The sequence below is a fragment of the Geospiza fortis genome, unplaced genomic scaffold (genome assembly GCF_000277835.1).
Source record: "Geospiza fortis unplaced genomic scaffold, GeoFor_1.0 scaffold545, whole genome shotgun sequence".
Classification (NCBI taxonomy): Eukaryota; Metazoa; Chordata; class Aves; order Passeriformes; family Thraupidae; genus Geospiza; species Geospiza fortis.
In genome coordinates this window covers 71,965-80,364 of record NW_005054628.1, presented here as the reverse complement: position 1 = coordinate 80,364, position 8,400 = coordinate 71,965, and the positions used below count along the sequence as shown (strand labels likewise).

Sequence of the window (8,400 nt, the reverse complement as noted above, 5' to 3'; positions counted from 1 at the left end):
CCAGATTGTTGATGCCCAGCCCCCCTGCTGTTCCTCGGCCACTGCTCTGGGTTTTTCACTACACTGACACCAGCCTGCCGGGAGAGTTCTAAAAAAGCTTCTGATAGATCTCATCTACCGCTCCGGGGCTGTGCTTATCCCCGCCTTCCCATCTAGCAACTCAGGGGTTCCTACTACAAGTCCTTTTGCTATTCAGACAGGACACCAGGATCGGCTCCCTCTGTGAGTTCGTGAAGGAAGTTCCTTCTCCATTCCTTTCTGCCAGCTGCGTCGACATTACCAACTCGCTCCACAGCGCCCCCTGCAGCCATGGGGAATCATCGCACCCACCCTGCCCGGCCGGGAGCCGCTAGTGCCCCTGCTGGCTGTGAACGTAAGTACACCAAGAGGGAAGTGCCTGCGGTCAAGAAGGCTGCTACTGGGTTTCCGGTTTTGTTTGTTGTTGCTGCCACTGTTGTTGTTTGTTTGTCTTGTTATACAAACTAGTAAAGAACTGTTATTCCTTTTCTTGTGTCTTTGCCTGAAAGCCCCTTAATTTCAAAATTATAATAATTCAAAGGGAAGGGGGACATATTTTCCATTCCAAGGGAGGCTCCTGCCTTCCTTAGCAGACACCTATATTTCAAACCAAGACAGGTGGTTTGTTTTATTTCCATTTATTTCCAGCAGCTGAGCAGTTTGGATTAGATTTGCAAAGATGTTCAAATGCCAATATCTGTAATGAGTCCTGTCAAGGTCCTTCTGGAAAGCCATGTCATTTTGGGGTTTCCTCCCTACCCCAGCTGGGGTATTTAGTTGATGCCTGTAGGCTCAGCCAGTGGAGGGACAGAATGCCTTAAGAACTTGACTCAGACTAAACACTCATGTGGACACTGAGAGAGTGCTCACTTGATCTTCAGAATGTCCCGAAGGCTTGATCTTCTCTTTGACAGGTAACACCAGTGTTATCTGCTAACTTACATTGTTTGCATATCCCACCCTGGTAGAGACATATATTGTATCAGACCAAGTGCTAACTCCACAGAAAACAACCCTGTCCTGCTTTCACAGGTATCTGAGGACATCCCATCCATGTGTTATAAATGATCAAACCAGGAGCCAAATTTATAAGAAAATTTAGCAATGATTTATTAGATCATCAGCAAAACAGAATTTCGAAAATTAACCACCACAGCCATGGGTCAGTGTCGAGCCCGGGTTTCAGCGCTGGGTGAACAAATGGATCTGACCCCCGAATATCAGAGGCTCCCCCTGTTCACCCCGACTGCTTCTTGCAGAGACCTTATATACAGTTTATTCTGCCTGGGGCAGAAATGACCGAATGTTCCTTTGTGTCCCTTCACATGCAGAACCGGGGCCGTACATGTGCAGAGTCAGACAAAAGTCCGGTTCCAGGTGTCCAGATGATGTCAGAGCACTCCGGAGAAGTCAGTATTCACATGTAAAGGGTGGGTCCGGTAGTAGATGCAATCTCTGATGAGCAGATCACGCATGAGTGGCCCAGACATTCCAGGGAAGTCAGTGATCATGGGACATTCCAGGGAAGTCAGTGATCATGGCCCAGGAAGGTTCCATTCATACGTCAACAGACTTGATATTATCTTAACGTTGTCCAGGACCTAACTGAGTACAAATAAGACTCTGCTCCCGGCTGGGGTGGTCAAAGACATAGCTTGGATTTTACAATATTTTATACATAAATAGCATGAATTATCTCTACCATATACTACACATGCATCTCCTTTGCTTGTATGTAGACTCTACCCCACTCCTGACCACCACCAACCTCTATGGTGACAAGAGGTGAGTTCAAAAGCTAAAATTTAGTGGACTTGAAAATGTATAGGGTACTTGCCCATGGCAGCAAGCATGCAGCCCCCCCACTCCACTCTGCAACAGCAATGCAATTGACAACAACATGTCTCCCCTCACTCCCCACTTTCTGCAGTTTGCATACTTTGGAGGAATTCTGTATCCCATTGATAGCCCAAGAACCTGGCCTCAGTGAGTGGACTTCTTCGTCTGCCTGAAAATATCCCAGGGACTCCAAATGCCACAGACCTGCATACTTCAGTTGCTCCATAAAGAAAAGGAAAATAAAAAAAAAGGAATGTTCTCCTTTTCTCAGCGCCTGTTTTTTAACAGCTTATACCTTGTGTACTAAATACAAAAAACTCTCTGAGTTATGTAAAAGTCTGTAGCTTTAGCATCATGTATGTCCTCTCACACTGTAAAAACAGGGAGCTAGAGAGGATTATTTTCTAAGATTTCTCGGATGAAAATAAAGTGCAAAGTCAGTAATATTATATCTGAGAATTGTTTATTGATAAAAAAAGAGTAAGTGTTCTTACCGAAGGGGGATAGAAAAGATAGCAGAGAGAGAAAAGAGAGACAGAGAGAGAAACAGAAGACAGGGACAGCGTTACCGCAAGAATCCCAGGCGCTCTGTAAGAATCAGATCAGCAGGTGGAGTGTGTGTGATGCAAACTATTGCAGGTGCACAGGGCTTTTTCGAGTAGATGGGCACAATTTTCAAGCAGTAGCTGGTTGCATGTCTCTGCCATCAGCAAAGAGCAGGCTGCTGTGGCTATGGACGCACAGCTGTGGGTTGTCGGGGTCGGGACGCAGTCACTGTGGGCAGTGGTGGCTGCAGCTGCCACACGAGAAACACGGCGGCAGTGGCAGTCATGGCCGGGTGTAGGCAGTACCTGCTTCGTCAGGGAAGCAGCAGAGAACCATGTGGTTGCAGTGATGAGCTGCCTCGCAGAAACAGTGAAGTGGGGCCGAACAGGTCAGAACAGGGAAGCAGAACGACAGGGAGGAAAAGGCGAAGGGGAGAGGAGGGCCAAGCTGACCCTCCGAGGGAGCCTCTAATTCCTCCAAGAAACCCAAAGCAAAATGGGCTTGACTGAGTCAGAGTTAACTTATTTTATCTGCTAAAGCTCCTCCCACAGTCCGATTTCCTGGGCATTTTTTCCCAGGCATCCGGGACTCTGCTCTGCCGGCCAGCAGGGAGTCGCTCACAGCCCGATTGAGGAAGTTTTCTCTCCCCTGGTTGGCTGGCAGGTGAAGTCCCGCTGGAGACAGGGCTGCCAGTACATATACAGCCCCTATCAGAATCCTTCACCTCATGTATAACATATGTTGAGGCATAAATAAAAATCAGATTGGTCCCTCTCAATGAGAGGGAGCTGAATTATGACAGTATGCTGCTCTATAGCAATATCACACTATGACTAAATCACTCTTTTTAAATCATTTTTTTGTAATTACCCTTTTTCTGTCGCTGAGGTTTAACCACTTCAGGATATATCAACGCATCTGGATTTCTTACTTTATGTCATTGCAATTGATGGAAAAATGCATGGTGTTTTCATTTCTCCATTTTTATCACTGAACACCACATTAAAAAAAAAATTGAGGTTTTGTAACACAATCCTCAAATCCAGGTAGAGAGTAAGAAAGTACTTGCCCTTTATATGTACCACACAATATAACAAGTCAAAAATCAGTTGCTGAAGTATAACTAATGAGTGTCCTTCTACACCTTCTACACAAAATTCAAGACTTAGGCAGGACACAGGCAGATGCTGTAATTAAGGCCCACCATGGTCCTCCCAGACAGCACTAGGTCTTCAACCACAGAGATCGGCAGCATAGATACCCATTTATCCCATAATAAATTAATAAAACACAGCAGAACTTGGTCTAAATTTACCTGTCATAAGCAAAGGCACTGCCTGCTCAAGACAGAGAACAGAACAAAGTGTGTCTTGCTGAGCATTTCTGATGGATTAAGGAGCTAATGCTCTTAATCTGCAAAATGACAGACACCCACAAAAGCAAATCTTGAGTGTTTCTTGGGCAGCTGTGATGAGTCTTCTGCACCACTTCCCCTCCCCCCAGTTTGGGAAAGATTTTGACAATGCAGAAATAAAAATTAAGAAACTCATGAGAGGGTATCTGACACAAGCTGAAAACCAATTAATGCAGAAGGTAAAAAGCACACCCGCTCCTGAAAATTGTCTGTAAGTCTACAGATGTTGCCACCTCTGTACAACAAAGCTGTGTTGCCATAGTTGTCTTCAAACTTAATTAGAGCAGACAAACATGATTGGCAAAAGAAAAGTGCTAACTAGTGTGTATGACTGGGGCTTTAAGTATAAACATCCAGACCAGTAACAACAGGTCTTCCTGTTACTGTTCTGCATTTTGCATCAGGCCACAATGAAGTGTGGTCCCTCTGTCCCCAAGAGCATGATGGGCTGTGATGCTGAAAGTGCACCCTCTCATCATCTGTCTGGCTTTCAGAGAAGCTGTGGGAGGGCACTATAGCTGACTGAAAGGTCGTCCTAGGGACAGAGCAGGATCACGCAAGCCAACATAATCAGAAATCTGATGATGGGCTACAAAATCCCTTCTGGAGCTTAGGAACAGAGGTCACAACTGCTTTCACACACTGCTCCAGCATGAGGTGGTGTGAGGCACTGCACATCAGCACTGCCCATGCCATTTGGGGCAGTTCAGCACCCCTGAACCCCATGGCAGCAGCCTGTGAGACCTGACAGCAGCAGTTGTCCAGGTGACCTGAGGAGCACTGTATCACTGCCACACTGGATGCAGCAGCATCTCTTTCAGGAAATCAAAGACAAATCAGACAAATTTCCACACAAATCCAAGCCGCATCTCTGTACTGGTTTTGGCTAGGATAGAATTACTTTTCTTCCCAGTAGTTGGCACAGTGTTGTGTTTTGGATTCGGTATGAGAACAGTGTTGTTAATAACACACTGATATTTGGTAGGTGCTCAGTAGTGCTTACCCTAAATCAAGGACTTTTCCGTGTCCCATGCTCTGCCAAGTGAGAAGGTGCACAAGGAGCTGTGAGAGAGCATGGCCAGGACAGTTGACTCAAACTGACCAAAGGGACATTCTACACCATAGAGCATTCTACCTGATGTCTATAAACAGGGGGAAGTTGTCCAGGAGTCAATGATTACTGCTTTGGGAACAGGCTGGGCATCAGATAGTGTGAGGTCAACAGTTGTATTGGGCATCACTTGTTTCTCATGGGTTTTAGTCCTCTCTCACTTGCTCTCCTTTTTTTTTACTATTATTATAATTATTGTAAGTCGTATTGCTAGTATTTTATTTCAGTTTGTTTCGATTAGTAAATTTTTCTTAACTCACAAAATTCACTGTTCCTTTCTGATTCTCCTCCCCACTGGGTTTGTGATGGGGGGTGTGAGCAAGCAGCTGTGAGGTACTTCGTTGGTGGCTGGGGAGGATTAAAGCGTGACAACATCCTGCACAGTTCCCATGCACCACCTGTGCCACTCTAAAATCTCAACAAAATTCATGCAATGTAATGTACACAAATGTAGGAGGAGCAAAATCTTGGAGAGTCTCTCAAATACTGCACATTTGTTTACCCAAGTTTTCTCTGTGAGGGGTAGGCACAAACAGACAGAAAACCAGGGAATATTTGCAAAAGCAGAGGCAGAAGTTGCACCATTTGACTCGCATGTTACAAGTCCATTCTCTCTGAATCTTGGAATTACAAGAGAGTACCCCAAGCTTCTACAGTAAATGACAGGGTTTTTTTGTATCTGTAGCAGTTTTCAGATCACCTGAGTTCAGTAGAACTTCCTATAAAGACCATTCATTGGATTTTGCCTCTTGTAGTGCTGGAGTTTTTGCTGTTGCCACTTAATTTAATCAGAAGTACTACTAATCTGATACGTATTACATTTTCCCAGATTTATATTGCTATATTAGTCCACTTCATTACTTAAATATGTACTTGAGCAACCACTCAGTTCTAGTACAGGATACCCTTGGATATAATACAGGGGATCAGAACAAGAACAAACCCCAATAAGTTGCTTTCTATTTTTGCAGAGACTGTGGCAAGCTTCCTTACAGCCATCAAACAGAAATGGTAGGCAAATTCTTGTCATCAGCCCACAGCATTGCATCACAAGCCTCTGAAAAAGCCTGGTGATGTTGCTTTCCAGAGGAGTTTAAACAGAAAAATATTTTTAGTGTAAATGCATGTTGAAGATTGCATGCAAGATGTTTTCCATTACCATCTGTATGGCTGATTACCTTGTCAAGTGAGCAGTTTGCCTTATCTCTCTCTTTGAATGACCACATTCACACCTTGCTCGGGAGGGGACCTCCGCTGATAATAGACTATTGAATATCAGTGCATGACTGATAAGAACTATAACATCCCATTGTGAGATGCTCTGCCCAGAGGGAGGAGCCAAGCACTGCTACCCCAATATACTCTGAGATTCTGAAATGGTGGCACAGCTTTTCTCCACGAGATTCCCCAGAGGAACAGCAGCTGCCTTTTCCTCTTGGATCTTCAGAGGAAGACTACATCCTTCTCTACAGATCCTCCTTGCTCCAACAGAACCACACCTGATACTTCAGAAGACTGCAGCCACATTTTCAATCGGACTGCCACCAACACCCTGACCAACAGGGTGTCAGGTTGGGTTCTGACTCTGTCAGTGTTGCTCCAGTGGACTGCATTGTTTATTTTATTCTTTTTCTTTCTTCCCTATTAAAGAACTGTTATTTCCTGCTCCCATATCTTTGCCTGAGAGCCTCTTAATTTAAAATTATAGCAATTCGGAGGGGTGGGGAGGGTTTACATTCTCCATTTCAGGGGAGGCTCCTGCCTTCCTTAGCAGACTCCGGTCTTTCCAAACCAAGACAGTGCAAATATTAGTGCAGTCACGCAAAAAATTGTTTCCTTGATGAAAAGGTAGTCCTAGCCACTAGAAGAAAAAAAGACAATACTACCGCATGGTCCTGGCAGGTTCTGTAGCAGAGCAGAGAGTTATTAATCCTGTTTAAATTTGCTAGAACCATAAACACATACAGGCAGAAAATACAATCACTTGTGTTTTTCTTTAAAGTTCCAGGAATCAAAGTGTTGGAAATGATCACTCACAAATCACTGAGCAATGACTTTTCGCATATATAAAACTTCTGATCTTTTCAGAAAATTAACAAAATCAGACATTCAATTTGTGATTGAACAGCAACTGTGTAAACTGATGTAGGTTTTGCATTTATTTTAAGGAAAATTTAGGTTTCTTTCTGAAGAAAGCAATGTGTTTTTTCCAAGCTAGACATATGTTATATTCTTAACATTTATTCTTAGTTTAATTCTTAATGCTTTTTTTCAATTTACCAATGCACAGCTCTTGGACTGGCAAGGGTTCACCTTTTTTTCCTTCAAAGCCCACACCCTGTCCTCCCTGCTGCTCGGAATGGGTCTCAGTTTGCTGCCCTGGCACTACCCAGCCTGTCCACCCAGCCTGCTCCTCTCACAGTACACACCATGCAGTGGGTGGTTTCGAGGTGCACAGCAAGCTACTGTGGTTGGCAGTGGAGAGGCACGGGGAGCTTCTCTACCCCAACACAGCCTGGTACTGGATGTCCCAGCGCCTGGGAGAGCTTTTTCACCTTAGTCGTCGCATGTACCTGCTGTGCTGCAGTCTTCCACACCAGTAAAACCTCCCAGTCCTCAGCCTCTGCCATGCAGAGGAGCCATACTGAAGTCATGCTAGCCACACAACACTCATGCTATTTTAAACATATTTGTGTGCCCCCTACAAGGCTGTTGCAAAGTGAAAAGGCAAGAAAAATCACTGAATTGTTTAATTGTGCCTCTACAAGGGCTTTCCAGGGAATCTGAGCATGCTTTAACCTGTACACCCCAGTGGTGTCTTTCACACGGGAGGGAGGCTCCAAGTGTGGTTTTAACTGTGCTTTCTCCTCCACAGGGTGGGGATGTCCAGGACCCCTGGCCCCTAGCTGGGGTGGCAGCCAGTGTGAGGGGCCACAGCACAGTGCTCCCCAGAGGTGCTGCAGTCAGAAACCACAGACCAGTCCCCTCCGACAGGTAACTGATTGGATTAGGAGTCCTGTTTGACAGCTTGTCTGCTCAGCTGCATGGGCTCATCAACCTCTCTGTCCTGCCTGCTAATAAACTCAGCTCGTGGGACCATTCTGCTTGATGATCTCTCCTTGGGGAGTTTTTAAGGCTTTGCTCTGTGAAAACTACTTGGAGTCTATTAAAATTGCTGCTCTGCTGTTGTCATGTTGTCCCGGAGAGTCATGGGAGGTGCCTGTCACCGAGGTGGAGGTGACTATTACATATTCAAGTGAAAAAACAACCCTTGCTTTGGGAAGAGAGACATTCCTGCCAGCAAATGGAATGGAAGGAGTTTATCCGCGATAAGAGATGAGCCTTTAAGGGATAAGCATGGGGAAAGGAGACACGACAGTGTATCACTGTACCCTCGCTCTGCTGTTGAAAACACCCGTGATGCCTCTGCTGAACGGATTAAGCAAATGGGCAACTGCTGTCCCTGGGCTCT

General features: G+C 45.2%; 1 long non-coding RNA gene across 1 annotated transcript; it reads left to right on the top strand.

Annotated features, from left to right (window-relative positions):
* The first annotated feature begins 329 nt into the window (after positions 1-329).
* On the top strand, positions 330-1,768 carry LOC115948932. Its single transcript, XR_004082676.1, has 3 exons — positions 330-373; positions 1,350-1,448; positions 1,758-1,768. It is a non-coding gene; the product is annotated as an uncharacterized LOC115948932 (long non-coding RNA).
* Positions 1,769-8,400: the final 6,632 nt, after the last annotated feature.